We start from the raw sequence: 15,202 nt of genomic DNA, 5'->3' as shown, positions 1-15,202 counted from the left end.
GCTTAGGATTATTTTTCACGCTACACAAAAGTTTTATCTTACCATTAAAATAATGAAAACCAGGATTCCCGACAGCCCGCATCCCGAGCCGGGGGGCTGCTGGTAAGGGCCAGCCCTGCGTTTCTGGGGACCCTCTGTACCCACCGCTGCGGGGAAGGGGACGCCAGCGGCCCTGGCCGACGGGCGAGGTGACCCTCGTCACTCCCGCAGACACAAATACTGCAGGAATTGTCCCAGTTCAGTGACAGCTACCGCGGTGCAGCTCAAAGACAGCCAGCGACGCCGACGCCGCGGTCGTAGCCTTTGTAGTTGCTATTCAAAGACACCAAGGTCCTTTTACCTTGGCATCGTCAGCTTCGAAGGCCACAAAAACCATTTCCAGGGTTGGTGTTTGCTTCCCCTGGTTTGGCTCCGTCCTCGAAGGGAGCACAGGAGCAAACCCGCACTTCGGATGAAGTCCCAGGCAAGGCTTTCTGTGTCACCCGGGGGTGACACGCGGACACGCCTGGGCACGGAGCTGCATTACCCCTAGAAAAACAAAAAAATGGAGGAGAAAAAGTGTAAATAATGAACAAGAAAACCCACCTGGAGATTGGGCACGCAAAGATATGCAGGCAGCATTCCTGGAGGGGTGAGCAGTGTGGGCATGGCTGGGGGAAGGTCGGATACCCCGTGCCCCAGCCCTTCTCCGGCTCACTGGACCGTATCCCGCGTAGCTGTCGGAGAAAAGCAGGTTTTCATCTCCCATCTCTAAAAGGGTGACATCATGTATTAGAGCACCACATGTGTTTTCATCATGTTGGGGAAGTTTTAGGAAGTATCCCTCATAAAAGACAAAATTATTACAAACGGGAACATGCAAAACAAATTGAGCCGGAGCTCGTGGCGTTGGTTTCTCCCTAGCCCTTTTACGAGGAGCTCCTGTAAGCAGCTCTCAGCCCCCTCGCGTCGGCCGGCTCGGGAGCAGGCTTTGGGGCACAAACCCCCTGCAAATGGCAAAGCAGGGTTGGTATTGGAAAGGCAAGTTTTAGAGAACCACAGAAACGAGCTCTCTGGGGTTGGCGAGAGGCAGGCAGGGCCATGGCAGCCTCTACGAGGGCTCTGCAAAATCAGCCCACCCCTCTCCATAAGGATGTGTCAGTAATTTCATCTTAGCTACTGGTCATGTCTTGCTCTCATTTATTTTACTGCTGGAAGACGTAGCAGAGTAGTGAAGAGGATATTTTCTAGATGTTGCTCTGGTAATCACAGAATCCCAGCATGGCAGGGGTTGGCAGGGACCTCTGTGGGTCACCCAGCCCAACCCCCTGCCCAAGCAGCGTCACCCAGAGCAGGCTGCACAGCACCGCGTCCAGGCGGGGCTGGAATATCTCCAGAGAAGGAGACTTCACAGCCTCCCTGGGCAGCCTGTTCCAGGGCTCCGTCACCCTCAGAGGGAAGAAGTTCTTCCTCGTGTTCAGCTGGAGCTTCCTCTGCTTCAGTTTGTGCCCGTTGCCCCTTGTCCTGTCGCTGGGCACCACTGAAAAGAGTCTGACCCCCGTCCTCCTGACCCCCACCCTGCAGATATTTAGAGGCATTTCTAAGGTCCCCTCTCAGCCTTCTCTTCTCCAGGCTGAACAAGCCCAGCTCCCTCAGCCTTTGCTCCTAGGAGAGATGCTCCAGTCCCCTCCTCATCCTTGTAGCCCTGTAATACCGAACTCCCATGGACCGTGCAGAATTGCAAGGAACAGTCATACAAAAACTGCTGAGACTGAGAAAACCTCAACACCTTATGTTACACCAGCAGCACCATCAAAGGCAAAACCCGTGGCAGCCTCACATCCAGGTCACCGGAGGCTTGAGCCTGCCTGCTCGGTGCAGGAGCCGAGGAGCAGCCGTGGACCCCACGTCCCCTCTCCCCACATCTCCCAACCTGGAGAGAGCCAAGCCCCCAAACCCAGCGCTTTCCTCCCTTTCATCACCCCCAGCATCCATTTCTCAGTCCCTGACGTAGGGTGCTAACGGGGGACGGTGTCGGGGCAAAGCGGAGCCGTGCAGCCAGCCCCGCTCTCCTAATCCCCGTTACCTGCACGACCGGGAGCGGGTCGGGGTGCCTCGTTCTTCGCCGGCTCAGGCGGATCGACCGCCGCTGTCACGGCCATTGCGCCCGGGCTTTGGGGCCGTGCTCCGCGTCGGTACACCCCGTGCCGCGCGCAGGGACGGCTGCCGCTCTGCCGGGCTCCTCTTTCCTTCTCCGATTACCCGGAGCCGTGTGGGTGTGTTTGTGCCACATCTGCCAGGCGAACCCAAGCGGGTTATTCCAAGACGCTGATCGGCATCCGAGCACAGAAACGAGCTGCTTCGTCCAGAGAGCTCACGACCCGTTTCCTTAGCGCGGGTCGGTTTGCTCCGACCCGGAGCAGCCCCTGAGCTGTGCTGAGCCTGATTAACCTTAGACAGAGGGAGCTGGCAGGGAGAGCACCGGAGGCCTGGGCTCTAGTTCCAGCCTCGCCGCAAGGTTTCCAGGAAAAGGAGCGGGGCTGTGATCCTCTCCCAGCCCACGGCTTCTCCAGCTCCCAGCGGCGACGTGCCTCCCTCCATCCCCATCGCTGCCCGCGGCGCGGGGCCAGCACCGGCGGCTGCGCTTCCACCCAGTCAGCGAGCAGAAAGGAGAGCAGATAGCTTCAGAATTGTTTTTAATCATAAACTCTTCTGGCTTATTTTAACGAAGGTTTGAAGAGGAGGTTGTAGGCGGAGCTCCGACAGCCACCAAGGATCATGTTCCGCCCAGAGAGATTTTAACTTTTTTTCTTCTCATGAGCTGGCAATGATTTTTCTTTCAAGACTTCCACAATCTGTCTCCATATGCCAGTGTGTTCGCAGCAGTGACGTTGCAAGCTGCAGTGAGACAAGAGCAGGGTAGGAAGATCCCCAAACACCACGCAAGGTGGGAAATGCCACGGCTAAGGCACCTCTGCTAGCACCCCTCCAGTCACCCCGCAGGGCAAGGAGCAGCAGAAAGCTCCCAGGTATTCTGCGTGACGTTGATTCCCCTGGCTCTGCAGGTTTTCTTTTCTATCCCTGCAAATATTTTTCTCCCAAGAGAATCAAGGAGAATGGCAGAAGCGCAACCCAGGACCGGCTCTGCAACGTGTGCCACGCGCACAGCAAAACATTTTCCGAAGCTCTAATCCTGATCAGTGCATTCAAAGTGCGGGGGGAAAATAATCCAGAGACTCCGGACAGTAACTGCAGTCACCTGGGGAGCAGGGTGAAAGGGAATGTTTGAAACCCAAGGAATTTTCTCTGGACTCCAGGCCAGACCGCAGGTTTTTTAAACAACAGGTACCAAACTGCGAGCATAGGCTTGTGTCACCTTAAGGTTGACCCAAGTGATGTAAAACCCAGCAGGCTCCATCTGGGGGGTCTGCGGGAGGTTTTTCTGGTTACGTGGCTTAGCCTCACTGCCTGGGGTTAGTCGTGCCCCAGACAAGACCTAGAGGAGTCCATTGCTGAGGCAAAGCACAGGTCAGCCTGGACCACTGCTGTAGGGAGGTAAGTCCTCCTCACCTCCCAGGCTTGGGTGCAAACACCTCCTCCAACCCCACCACAGCCGTAAATCTGGGATGTGCTCTCGCCTCTCCCCCAGGCGTGCTTAGGGGAGGAACAAGGGAGCCAGACCAGGAGGACAGAGCCTTGCTCGGGGCCGTGCACCCAGGGGACAGCCGGGCTCTGCGAGCCCCAGGAGGTGCCGGGGTCGGGGGGCAGTGAACAACCCTGAAGAACGGCGGATTTTCCAGCAGGAATATGAGCACATTTGTGATGGACACTGATCCCCACACCGACACTGCATGGTGCTGGGAAACCGTGTTAACCCTCCTGATGGGGAGGAAACCATTCCCATTCCTCGCGCGTGCCGTATGCTGGTACCTTCCCAGGCCCTCACCACTGCTTGTGCTGAGATTAACAGCACTTTCCCTAGGGAGAACACCTCAAGATGTCCATTTGCCCCAAGAAAACAATCCAGGATGTCAAAAGGGCATCTGTTTTTGTAATTTGGCATCTCTCTTGTAGTCTCCTGCTCCACCGTTACTGACCTGTTCAGTGTGTCATCCTGGAGGTCCAGTAAAGGCAAACACAGATCAATAAATGGGATGGTGAAACAAAAACCCTCCATAATCATAATGTCAGAGCGGCACAGAGCTTTTTTGATGTCATCCAGTAGCCCACCGAAATCTTCACCTTGAGTGATTTTGTGCTGTGAAAAAGAGCAAGCCCAGGAAGAAAACACTGTTAGCATGGAGGAGGTGACGCTTGGGACTCCCACGCCGCAGACCACCCCATGGGCTTTGCACCAGCTGAGGGCTGGAAATGCGGTCGCCTGTGACCCCCATCCCCCGTGCACTGTGGAGCGGGCAGGCGTGCCCGGTGGTGTGGGAGCTGAAGGCGCTGATGGGGTGGGGATGCCTGGTCCAAGGGAGGTGGCCCGGGGTCTCCCAGCGCCCACCCAGGCAGGTCCTGCAGCTCTGCAGGGACCCCCACCCCTGCCCTTGGGGTTGGACCCAAACCACTGACGCAAACCGGTCGCTCAGTCTAGTGCTGAAACCAGTGACTTTCTGGCCCAAAGGCAAGAACACTCTCAACCAAGCCACTGTGAAGTGAATATTTTTAAATTACATTTGCTAAAAGCAAGAATGAGCAAAAGAGTTGGGGGAAACAGGGAGCTGCATCGCTCTGATCATTCACGTTTCAGCGACAGCTTTACCGCATTTATTCCAAGCCAGCTTTGCAGCAGCCCTTTACCCCGCGGCGCGCAGCTCTCCTACGGACGCGGCAGCACGAGCTTCCAGGCCGTGGTGGCATTTTGGAGACGTCACATCAGCGGGCTGCGAGAGCACGGGAAGGAGCAGGACCTCCCTCGGGCGCTCGCAGAAAGCGAGTCCAAGGCGCTTCCAGACAGGGCTCTTGGCTTGACGTGACCTAAAAGGATTTCTTTTTAAACTTCTCTTTGAAGTTAAACAAACTCAGACAAAACACATCAAAACTGAGTTTTTCTCCACCTTTATAATACTTTAACTGCTGTGTGCAGTCATAATACTTCTAGCTGCACATGTGACGAGCCTACCAAACAGGCACATAGGATCTGCAGCCTGGATTATTAGAAAAATGGGCAAGGAAAGAACAGGAATTTTTTCCTCCACGGAAAGCAGTTCATCCACATCTCGCTCTGTTAAACAGCATCTGACGCTTGCAGACAGCGCTACCCGCCCACAGCTGACCACAGCCCACCTGCTCCAGTGGGATTTGGGTGCTCACGTTCTTCTCCTGCTTCTCCAGGATCTTCTGTTTCATGGCCCAAACAGAAGCCACCTTCGTCCTGTTCGTACTTCTGAGTCACGTCCTGCCAACGCCAGACCGCAGGGATGCGAGTGAGTCCCCGAGCACCGCTCGCAGCCGGTGGCTCCAGAGTTCGGTCAAGAAGACTTGGGCTTCACAAAGCCCCTGGTCCACCCCCAGCCCCGTGCAGCAGCGAGAGGTGTTCAGCGGGACCGTGTCAGTGCTGGCAGCCGACATTCCGGGGAACAGATGCCTCTCGCCTGGGATTTGCCATATTCCCCCAGCCCACCCGGCTGACCCCGGCCCAGGCTCCACGCAGGGACTCGCTGCAGAAGGGCCAGAAGCAGCTTCAAGACCGTGAGAGCAGCCCTGGGTTCAAGAGAGGCAAGAAACGAGTCGTGGCCGAGAGGACCTGGGTGCAAAGCGTGCAGCCAGGGGACCTGGGGGCTGGCTGTGCTGGAACAGCGGGAGCTTTGGGCAGCTGGGGAAAAATAGTCAAAGCAGAGGTGCAGAGATGGCCCTAAAAGAGGACCATGGGGTAAGAGGCACTTCTTCTCCTCAGGGAGTAGGGACTTCTGTATCTAGAACGTTTCTAGCTGCACCAGAAGCCAACTTCTTCAAGCAGCCAAGCTTTCCAAACCGGACAGTTTGCACACCCACAAACACCCACAGACCCTCCCGCACGCCTGCAGGCTCCACGCACCGAGCTCTCACCGCCTGGGTCTCGGCAATCGCAAGCGCAGTCACCGTAGTGACAAGACGAAGCTGCCCAGCGAGAGGAACGCGGCGACGAACACGTGGCTGCTCGTAAACCCGCAACGACCCGTCCCGCGCCGGGAGCCTGTCCAGCCACCAACCTGCAAATGCATTTAAGCAGACCGGCGAGGTGGTTCCAAACCGCAGCGTAACTCACCAGCCGTATGACATCTCCCTCTTCTTTTTCTTTCTCTTTGAAAACTGAGCACCGTTTTGCTGTTCATCAGAGGTCCGGGTTTAAACCAGCCAGTACAGATCTCTTCGCTGTCAGCTTCAGGGGTTTTCCCCTCCGAGTTTGCAATACTGGGTAAGGAAGTTTGTCTATCAAAGCAAATGTTCCCAGGGATCTGGAAGACAAGTTCGCTGCCGAGCAGCTCACAGTTAATCACAGGGCTTCTGCAGCAGCACTTCAAAACCCGCAGCTTGTCCTTTGGCTGAGATGGATGGGAAAACGCTGCTCTACTTACGGTTACTAAACTGAAGAGCGCAAAAATTTTTCAGTGTCTCTGTTTTTGGGAGATGTCCTATGTCCATATGGGATGTCCGTACCATCCCTGTCGCACAACAGCAAGCACAAACACCACGAGGAAGGGCAGGGTGAGGGCACACAGCGCTGCCTGCACCACCCGGCCAAGAGCCTCGGTGAAAACCTGCCCCAGGGAAAGCAAACACCTGCTGCGGAGTTGGGGGAGATGCTCAAAGGCAGGGAAGTGGGGCTGGGGACACGGGAGGTGGCAGCCTCGCCTCCCTGGGCCACCGCTGAACCAGCTCCCTTGTGTGCATCCACAGGGTTGTACTGGGAATCAAGGAGAGGGATTCAGGGAGGTTGTGGAGTCTCCTTCTCTGGAGATATTCCAGCCCCGCCTGGACGTGGTCCTGTGCAGCCTGCTCTGGGTGACCCTGCTTGGGCAGGGGGTTGGACTGGGTGACCCACAGAGGTCCCTTCCAACCCCTGCCATGCTGGGATTCTGCGATTCTGAGAGGGAAAGGCAACCACCGTGACGCCTGGGAGCACGACAAAATCCAGAGGCTGTGGCCGCGCATCAGCCTCCCGGTCTGGAAAATGGCTCTTGTCGGGCTCAGGGGTGAGCGAGTGCTGCACAGCGGCAAGACCAAGGGCTGCTTGGTCCCAGAGGCATCACACCCCGCACACAGGGGCTTCTCACTGCCTTTTGAAATACGGACAGGTTACTAACAAAGTAGTGTATTCCTGTTGGTGAAGGATACAGCTCTTCCTGAGCTTCTGCATTAATTAATTAGCTGAATAGAAATGAGCAGGGCTATTAAGCCTCGTGCCTTGGGCTCTGAGCACCAATGGGAGGTAGGAGGGTATCTCCGCTGCCCTCACTGTCCATCACCTCTCCTCCCTCCGCGGCTGCTCCGCTTGGGAAAGCCCCGTGCAAGGCCTGGGGTCACCGGGCAGGGACGTGACACTGCCTCTGAGACCATCTCACTACTTACAAAGACCCACGTACGACACCAACGTATCCAAAAGACAGAGCTGGGAGTTGACGGGAGAGCTGGTTTGGTGAACTGAGCGTAGCGTCGGCAAGGACTTCTAGGCAAATGCAAGCTTTTCCTTTAACTCCAAATCACAGACAACTGCACACAGTGCTGCGTCCATGTTCCGTTCCCCTGGAGAGCAGCGGCAGCACGGGCTGCCTGCTCCCTCGGTTACACCGTGCCCGCTACGCCAAGGTGGGCTGTACACAGCGCGCCCGTTCGAGGACTGCCGGTCCATCACCTCTGCCCGTCCACAGCATCTCAGCTTCGAGCTCCGGATGGCTGAGCTGCTCGGGCGGTACCCGCCGGAGGGGACGCTGGCGCAGAGCTCGGACAAGGGGCTCTTCCCGGTCCCCTCCGGCTCCCCCGAGCTTGCTCCGGTGGGTGAAGGGCTCCCGCAGCAGTTTCGCACCTCTTACCTGCTCCAGCTCTTCGTCCCGCGGTGAGGAAGGGCAGCACCCAGCGCAGCGACGACCCACCCAGCCGCGCTGCCTGCAGAACCATCTCCGACAGCCCAGAGGATACCAGCCCCAAACCCACCAAGTCCGGTACAAATTCCCAGAGGAGCCGGTGGAGGGTTTTCCCACCTCCCTGCACACGCAGGTCTCTCCGGCAGGCGCAGCCCGGGATAGGGGGGGAACAAAAGCCATTCAACGCCCAAAATCAGGTGACATTTTTGCCACGTTGCGTCACGGCGTTGGGCAGGTTCGGGCCGCGGCACGCGGTCGTGAAGAAAAGCAGCCACCCAGCGCTGGGGGGACAGGAGGGCCGTAAAACGCTGCCAGCGACCGCAGCCTGGCGAGTGCCTCCCCGTGCAGGACCCTCGCCCCGCTTTCGGCTGCCACGGCTCCTCCGGCTGCTTCAGCAACTGCCGCGGAGTCCTGCGAGCTTTTATCAAGAAGGAGCTTTGTGGTCCGCAGTCTGCACAGGTAGCAAACGACATCAGAATTAATCCCAAATATATTTTTAAAAAAGCAGAAAAGTCGATATTTTCCTTTTTTTTTTTTTTTTTTAAACAGAACAACCTGGCATTTTTAAAGTTTATTTTGAAATTGAAATAAGGATGAATGGGGCCTACACTAAAACAGGGATTGCAGCTAACAGAACGTCTCTGTATGGAATACAACAAGGAAATTATTTCCTCAAGGTGGAAATTTATTGCTCCAAGGTGGAAGGCAGAGTGTTTTAAAGAGGTTTTTAATTAATAAAGGGAAACGTGCCAAGAATGTGTTGCATGTTTGAGCTCTCTGCATTAAATGCTGCTAACCTGTTGAGGGCTCATTTAGGCTTCAATTAATAAATTACAATACACACAGAGGCATAAACAGCCTCCTGCACCTTCAGCAAAATGCATTTAGATAGCCCCATCATATTTTAGAACAAATTTTAGGCAAAGAGGTGTTGTCTCTCGTGGTGCCAAGCGGCTCAGGGCACTTGTCCCTCGGGGTCAGGATGCAAAGGCCGGTCCCAAACGCCCCCGGAGCTGGAAAGCAGCGGCTTTGCAGGATATTTATAGCATCCCTGGAACAGGAAGGGACTGTGAGAGCCAAAAGAATTTTCCTCTTTGGTATTTTTTTCCCCCCAGTAATGCCATTCTAGGCGTTCTCACCCCAAGCCAGGATGCAGTCTCCCAGTGGCTCAGTCCCTTAGGTGCTAAGTCCCACCGACCTCCATCAAAACCTGGGGCTGCGTGGCCCAGCTTTTCAAAGGCATTTAGGCTCTTAAACTCGCAGATTTGTGCCGAGTAGGATTTTTTTCAAAGCACCTCAACGTTTTAAGCGTCTCAGGGGGGAACGGTGCCAAATCTTATCCTATGGGTTTTCTTCCTCGTGGTCTCCAGACGAGGCATCCCCTGGCAGCGAGATACCCACAAGTGCACAGCACAAGGCTCAAACCTGCACACGCTTACTCTGATTTCAGTGTCTCCCGTTCTGCCATGTATCAGTTTGCTATCTTAAAATCAGCCAGACCAGAGAGAAGCGTCTGATCCTCGTGCCTAAACCATTCATTATTTCATGCGCTTCTGCATGTCCTCCCTCCTCCCAGTGACACAGAATAATTAACACATAAAAGTCTGGCGATAAGTGAAGTTTACGATCCAAACCAGAGGAACCAAGGCTCAGAAGTGAACGTTATAAGAGCCCTGTGCCCATAAACATCCCACTTCTGGTGGGCTACCCAGCCAATTAATTACACGCAGAAATGCTGGCTGAGCATTCATTGCCCACATAAGCTCCTTGCTGAAAAACAAACCTCCAGAGTCGTCAGGAGAAAACTAAGTAGGAGTTGGTGTGCTGGAGAGCAAAATACACACAGACCAAGAATAGGACGTGACCTATGTTTTATAGGGTTTTTTTTTTTTTTGTCTGCTGTAGTAAAAAAGAAAAATCTCTCTTCTCCTTGGGGGAAGGAGAAACAGGGGAAAAAAACAATGGTATAACCCTGGGCTTCTTAAAAAAAATCAGGAAACTTTAGTTTTCGCTTTTGCTCACGAGTTACCGCAAGCATCAGCCCCTCGCGGGACAGGCAGCCCCCGACGCCTGGGTACAGCAAAGCCTCCCCGGGTTCCTGGGCTTGGGATCCCACCTCTGCGTGCCTGAGCTGGCGAGCAGGGCTTCACCCTCATCCCACCGCTGTGCTCAACGAGCTGGAGTCTGCGGAGGGTCTGGAGACCTTTGGTCATTCCCTCCAGATGGGTGCACGTGGCGGTGTCCACGGGCGGGACGTGCGGGAGGAAGGCAAGGAGGATGGTGGCATCCATGATGTTGTAGCCGCTCTTCCAGCAGGCAATGGGATCCGCATACAGCTTCAGCAGAAGCTCGGTGGTGTAAACAGCGAAGAAGAAAGCTCCTGTGACATGGAGAGAGGAGGAGAGCCCGGGCAGCTGCCTGTGGCTGCCGGACCCCGCTCACCAAGCCAGCACTTTCCTATCAAATGCTCCCAGCAACGTCCCCCTGCCCACGGGGACCATCTCAAGCGAGAGCCAAGCTCACCCCACCGCAGTCATCATCACGGGTGGCTGCCCAGCACGGGAGGGTCCTGACCGCATCCCAGAGCACCCCATCGGCCCCTCGGAGCCGGGTGCGCGCCGCTTGCTTCCCCGTACGGAGCCTGGTCCCGCAGCCAGAGCTCTCGGAAGCCTCCGGCGCTCGTGACTGGGTTTCCTGACGTTAGCCAGGCCTGGCTATATATTACTGGGATATATAATTAAGGCTCAGAGGTTTGCGTACAGTAGCTGGCTTGTGTAAGACAAGGAAATCAAGGAGCGTGACCAAGAGGGATTTTTCAACGTGAAAATTGAGTATTAAAAGGGTGCTTAAAACCAGCTATGGCTCAAACCGCAAGGGCCGCCACGGAAAGGACCGAACAATTGCGTTTTAAGAACAATAATTATCAAATAAGTGAAGCGATCTGAAACCAAAACACAGCCAGGCCCTGGGCTGGTGCAGGCAATGGCACGGGGTAGGGCTGGACCCCCATCCCCTCCCCTCCCGGCCACGGCACGTGGGAGCGAGCCCGCACACCTCACCTCGGGCCAGGCACCCCAGCGCCGTCGGCAGCCGCAGCTGGTCTCCACGGCCAGGGAGATGGCGGTGATGGAGACGAAGCTCATGAGCCCCGTGGGTTTGCGGCTGCCCGGCAGCCCGCGCAGGGAGGCACAGAGCATGGTGTCCTTCCTCCTGTCAGAACCAACGGCAGTGCTGGAGGCAGCTCTCGCAGTCCGCTGTATTTTTTTGTTGGTTTTCTCATGACCCAGCTCAGCAGCCGGACCCGGCCGGAGATCCTGCTCCTGTCTGAGTCCCCCTTCACCAGGGCTGAACTGGACCCGAGCCGGCAGGTCCTGCAGCATGGGCATCGCCTGGGGGTAGCTCCACGCCAAAAGGGCTCTGCTCCGTGTGAACCCAAGCCGGCAGAAGGGAGCACGCCTTGCAGCAGCCTCCAGCAGACGCCGGAGCGATGTAGTAAGAACATTGGAGGTGACACGTCTGTTCTGGGAAGGGTCTGGATGCTCCTTCTGCCGCTTCCCTGATCACTCCATGAAATAGCCGGGTGCTCCTTAGTGTCCCTGAACGACCCTCAGTGTGGGCAGGAGGCTGAAACCTGCTGTTTGATCTCACCACCTCATGAGGTCACCTTCAGAAGAATCATAGAAAGTTTTGGGTGGGAAGGGACCCCTGGAGGTCATCTAGTCCAACCCACTGCAGCGAGCAGGGACACCGCTAATGAGATCAGGGTGCTCAGAGCCCTGTCCAACCTGGTCTTGAATGTTTCCAGGGATGGGGCCTCCACTACCTCTCTGGGCAACCCGTTCCAGTGTTTCACCACCCTCATTGTAAAGAATTTCTTCCTTCTATCCAGCCTAAACCTACCCTGTTTTAGTTTAAAACCATTACCCCTCGTCCTGTCACTGCTGTCTCTACTAAAAAGATTGTCCCCATCTTTCCTATTGGCTCCCTTTAAGTACTGAAAGGCTGCAATCAGGTCTCCCCGCAGCCTTCTCTTCTCCAGGCTGAACAAGCCCAGCTCTCTCAGTCTGTCCTCATAGGAGAGGTGCTCCAGCCCTCGGATCATTTTTGTAGCCCTCCTTTGGACCCGCTCCAACAGTTCCACGTCCTCCTTGTGCTGAGGGCTCCAGAGCTGAACGCAGTACTCCAGGTAAAGAAGAAACCACACGGGCGAGTGCCGGGGCCAAGTCTGGGATGAACAGAATTTCTGCATTAGGAATTTAACCAGCAGACGCTGATTATTCTTAATTTACGGGGTCTGCGTTGCTGAGCGGCTCAGGCACCCGCGCCGCAGCATCCCCGCAGCCCGCCGGGCGCTGACCAGGGGACCGCCTGGACTCCTCCCAACGTTCGCTCGCAAACCAGTTGTCTGCTCCTCACCACAGAGCCCGGCTCGGCAACAGATCCCCAGCGCGAGCAGCACCTACGTAAGCAAGGCCTTTGATGTCAGCAGGGTAACTCACATCCCTGTTTGCTTTTTGCCTCGGTTCTTAAAGAAAAAAAAAAGAGCATTAACAATTGCCAATTTATTTCAATTAGTCAGCATCTCTGTGCTGGCTCGTCTGGACGCCTTGCGAGCACTTGTTCCAGGACACACACGTGTTTGGCTAATCCCGAGGTGCAGCTCTGGGTAAGCCACAAATATTTGTTTCTTGGAGCAAACAATTCTGAAAAACGGAAAGTCGCTCACGCAGAAGAACTCGTTAGCTTCAGTTAATTGGCAATGCCCTCATTAACCTGAGGCTGAAAAGCCCAGAGGAGACGCACACACCTAGCAGAAGCGGCAGAAAGCTCGAGGCTTTCCAAACTGTGGTTTTTGCATGATTGAAAATCATTCGGGGACGAGGGAAAGGCCGAGCGGGGCCGAGGACCTGGCAGGCTGCGAGGCCGAGCGTGAAGGCAGTGCTGGAGCCGGGATCGGCGCGAACCCAGAAATTGCGCTTATCACTGGAAAACAGGGACGCTGCACGCATCCCTGACCCAGGCCAAGCCATCTCCAGTCCAACAGGATCCGCCCGGTGGCTTCGCTCTGCTGAACCCCAGGGCTCCAGGTGGGGCCGATCCGGAGCCAGTGGCCACCGGCACAGCAGCCCGGCCCCGTCCCGGGGGATGCCGCGATCCCTCCAGCCCCGTCCCGGAGCCGGGGATGTGTCACAGACAGAGGAGAACCATCTGAAGAGCAGCCACGTCAGTCTGCCCTTCCAGCCTGGAGAAGCGGCCAGCTGAGGACACATCCTCGTCAGCCTTGCAGGGTCTGCTCTTCTTCAGCCGCTCCACCATCACGCCTCAGCCGCCTGTCCGGCCAGCCGGGAGGAGGAGGAAGGGCAGGAGGAATCCTGGTGCGGGCGGACGGAGCCATAACCCACAAACCAAGACCGCGAAGTTTGTTTTCCAACCCGTGCCTGCAGACCCACCCAGGGGATCCCAGCCCCAGAGCTCCGGAGCACAGCGGATGCCACACCGCCCCTTCCAATACGATTTTTGCTGTTTACTGGACCCGAGCTCCCATTTTGGGGAAAGGAAAGGATTACTCGCTGGCCCCGTTCCAGAGCAGGTCCAGTGAAGGTGTGAACTCCAGCCTTGCAGGACCTGAGCAGCGATCCCAACCACGCAGCACGCCGCAGGCACCTTTCCTACTCTGCTCTCTCAGCCTCGAGGTTTTGCTTTTTAATTTCCTGTGGCCACGGAGCAATATCGGAGGGTCTCCCAGGGACGGCGTTGCCCTCACGCCGTGGACTGGGCTGGTCGATGGGACATGCCGGGTTAAATCAATCTCGACGCAGGGAAGATACCTGCATGGAGAAGGCTGTTCTGCGACCAATTATCCAAATACTTCAAGCCACAATCAGCGTTAAAGCAAAACACCCCAAACACTCCCGGGGAATATTTAACCCGGCGGCTGCTAGCCGCGAGCCGAACCCCGCAGTGAAGAGGGAAAGGCGATTACCTTGCAGGAGCAGGGCTGTCCCGCCTCGGGGTGCAGCCTTGTAGGCACCAAACCGACCCCGAGGAGAAGCCAGCACGGTGGAGGAAGCTGTATTTTGGGCAGCCGCTTGAGCCGTATCACAGAATCACAGAATCCCAGCATGGCAGGGGTTGGAAGGGACCTCTGTGGGTCACCCAGCCCAACCCCCTGCCCAAGCAGGGTCACCCAGAGCAGGCTGCACAGCACCACGTCCAGGCGGGTCTGGAATATCTCCGGAGAAGGAGACTCCACAGCCTCCCTGGGCAGCCTGGGCCAGGGCTCCGTCACCCTCAGAGGGAAGAAGTTCTTCCTCATGTTCAGCTGGAGCTTCCTCTGCTTCAGTTTGTGCCCGTTGCCCCTTGTCCTGTCGCTGGGCACCACTGGAAAGAGTTTGGCCCCATCCTCCTGACCCCCACCCTGCAGATATTTAGAGGCATTTCTGAGGTCCCCTCTCAGCCTTCTCTTCTCCAGGCTGAACAAGCCCAGCTCCCTCAGCCTCTCCTCGTAGGGGAGATGCTCCAGTCCTCTCCTCATCCTTGTAGCCCTCTGCTGGACTCTCTCCAGTAGCTCCTCATCTTTCTTGAACTGGGGAGCCCAGAACTGGACACAGTACTTCAGATGGAGCCTCATGCCACGGAGCAGCACAGCTCCAGCGATGCCATCACCCGGAAAAGACCCAGACCCAAACCCCACATCCTGGCCACTTTCGCTCGGAGCGGAGCCGACGACGCTCTCTGCAAGAGACAGCGCCTTGGGCTGAGTTTCCTGGCCCCAACCCAGCGCCTGTCATTAAACCCTCGCTGTATCAACTCGCCATGAAGCTCCAGCTCGATGGGCGAGCCTGCGCATCCCCTCCCCGTGGCCCTCAGCATCCCGCACTCACCGCACGCGTGCGAGCGGAGAGGAGCTGGGGCGACGCAGGAGCACGGATTTCGGGAGCTGGCTGCTGTGGATTTAGGGGGGGGCGAGGGGTCCTCAGCACCGCGGGGCTCCCCTGCCTGGCTCCACGGAGAGCGGGGGACGCTGCTGAGACGGGGCGGGAGGTGGACTTCAACGGGGGTTCATCGCAGATTCGGGATGCGTTTCAGAAAGGCTGGGAAAGAAAGAAAAAAAGAAAGCAGAAGCCATCTATTCATTATTTTTATTTTATCATTAC

Source organism: Opisthocomus hoazin, chromosome 22 (assembly GCF_030867145.1).
Source record: "Opisthocomus hoazin isolate bOpiHoa1 chromosome 22, bOpiHoa1.hap1, whole genome shotgun sequence".
NCBI lineage: Eukaryota > Metazoa > Chordata > Aves > Opisthocomiformes > Opisthocomidae > Opisthocomus > Opisthocomus hoazin.
Note: the sequence above shows the minus strand (reverse complement) of the source record.